Source organism: Acyrthosiphon pisum, chromosome X (assembly GCF_005508785.2).
Source record: "Acyrthosiphon pisum isolate AL4f chromosome X, pea_aphid_22Mar2018_4r6ur, whole genome shotgun sequence".
NCBI lineage: Eukaryota > Metazoa > Arthropoda > Insecta > Hemiptera > Aphididae > Acyrthosiphon > Acyrthosiphon pisum.
Genome location: NC_042493.1, coordinates 38,016,667 through 38,019,568, shown reverse-complemented (window position 1 = coordinate 38,019,568; position 2,902 = coordinate 38,016,667).

The window sequence follows — 2,902 nt, the reverse complement described above, 5'->3', positions numbered from 1 at the left end:
AATAGAAAACTCATACACCAAGGCTTATTTACTTTTTTTAAAATATGTATTAAATATTTTGAATAAATTTAATGCATTGTTTCAAAGTCGGGCCATATTAATACATAAAATTGCTGATGCTTCTGAAAATATTTTGAAAGATTTTTTAACACATTTTATAAAGATTGACGTTCTGAATACAGTGCAACTGCATAATATTAATGTTGATGACCCTAATAATTTCTTACAAAATGATCTCGTATTTTTAGGAACTGAATGTGAGGAATATATAAATAATTTCAATTCAGCAGTTGTAACTGAAATAAAAAATAAATGTTTGGAATTTTTTATTCAAGCTGCAATTGAAATTAAAAAAAGGTTGCCAATCAATAACTTTTTTTTAAACAATTAAAATTTATTGATCCAAAAATAGCACTAACAGATGGTACTGAGATAAATTTTAAAGTTATAGTTGAAACATTCAATAAGCCATTTGATGTAGATGAGTTGACAATGGAATGGAGAAGACTTAAGGTGTTAATAAATCAGGAACAAAAAAAAGAATTAATTTCTTTGGATGTAGAGGAGTTTTGGCATCAAATATCTAAACTTGAGGATTATTCAGAATTATTAATCTACAAAAATCTAGCAGACCTTGCAAAATTGTGTCTGTGCTTACCCCATTCGAATGCTGAAGCGGAGAGAATTTTTTCTATTGTTACAGACGTTAAAACAAAAAAGCGAAACAGGTTAGGAGATGATACCTTAAATTCAATATCTGTAATTCGGTCATCATTTGGGGCTAAAAATATTAATTGTACAAATTTTGAAGTGACACAAGAACATTTAAAACTTCATAATGCTAAAACTCTTTATAAAAAATAATCTGTATTTTTTTATCTAGTACTTTTGTTATCCCTTTTTAATATCTTATATTAAACCAGTGTGTTCCTTATATTATTATTTTTAATTTTTTGTTAATTATAACATAATCATGTACTTTTATTATCCTATTTTGTATTTTGTTATTCAAATTATAATTTTTAATAATATGTTATACTTTTAATTAGTTTGGTGTTTCTAAGCTATAAAACCAGTGTGTTCCTTATAATATAATTTTTTTTTTGTTAATAATAACAATCATGTACTTTTATTATCATATTATGTATTTTGTCATTCAAATTATAATTTTTAATAATATGTTATACTTTTAATTAGTATGGTATTTCTAAGTCATAAAACAAGTGTGTTCCTTATATTATAATTTGTTTTTGTTGATAATATTTTTAATATCTATATGAAGTGACCATTTATTTAAAAAATGTGTTTCAAAATAAATAAAAATTAAGTTATTATGTTGATATTAAAAGTATTCCTTATTTATTATGTATTTATGTACCTCAAATATCAATATATATTTTGTATAATAATGGACCATTAATTATTATTATGTGTGCCAGCTATAGATGAATAGTGTTATCTTGCAACGATTTTGACCAGAATTAAAGATATGCTATCACTTATCAGTAATTGTGAATTCGAGCGAAGCGAGAAAAAAATTTTTGGTGCGGGAAATTTTTAATCAAAATGGGAAATATGAAATCTTTGAAAGGGAATTTGACTTTTTTTAATCTGGCAACACTGAGTCACATTGTGCGACACTGGGACATGATCAACGGTTGATTTCCGGGACCCGGCGATTTCTTGGCCGAAAATCGAAATCTACATTCTACCTACCTATTCTTAATTTAATAAAAAAAGACTATAGCTTTATTGTTTTACATAATTTTTATTATTTATAGTCTTATAGATAATAATGGCTGTATCTAGGAATAGTAGAATATATTGTGGTGTGTTCGGTTGTAAGACTTTTTACTCTACTAATGAAAATAGTTTTCATTTATTTCCCAAAGAAAATGAATCAAAAGTATTACGAATTAACAAAATGGGCAAGGAAGAATTAGTAGACAGGCGTTGTATGGATAATTAACTTAAAGATGGGAAAAGAGTCTCTGAAAAATACAACTACGTGTGTGTTCACTCCATTTGACTGAAAACGACTTTATGCCTTCAGGTAATATTTTACAAATTAATCTAATTTAGTTGAGCTGATTTGGTAGAAATATTTCTATTAAAATTAATTTAGGGATAAACACAAAACGAAAACGCTTTTCCTACTGCTATTCCTAGTGAAAATTTACCAATGTCCACAGTTCCACTTCCGTTTCAAAAAAGAAGACACTCTCTTAATAAAAGAGTTTAACCAAAAAGTCTTCAAATGAAAACAACTCTTGTGTGGTTTCTACTTCTGTTGAAATACCAGAAAACGTAAAAATGTATATTGATTTGAAAATATTCAACAAGTAATTATATTTTAATTTATATTGTAGCACTTTGAATCAACATGTTCGCAAGACATGTCTGATATTGATGAAGATGATTCAGATGTAGCAATAAGAGAACTGTATGAAATATTAATGTTTCAACTCAAGTAACAAGTGGTGATTTAATGGTTACATTTATTTCTTTAATTAGCTCGCCTAAAAATTTAAATACTATTACTGGAATACCTTCGATTTATTGAATAAAATTGAGGAACTGTATCGTTTAGAGTTTCCAGATAAACGTTTTCATAATATAAGTTACAAAGAAAGAATTGTCATGGTATTTATGAAATTTAAACAAGATTTATCTTTTAAAGTTATATCAATATTGTTCAAAAATGTTTCACCTGAGTCTTGCAGATCAATTTTACCTCCACTAGCTCTGATTTTAAACAGTGTCATATATTGGCTATCAAAATAATAAATTTCTTCAAACATTCCATATTGCTTTGAAAAATTTAACAAAACTAGAGTAGTTAGACTGTACAGAAATTTCATTGCAAAAACCCAAATGCTTGACATGCCGAATAAAACATATA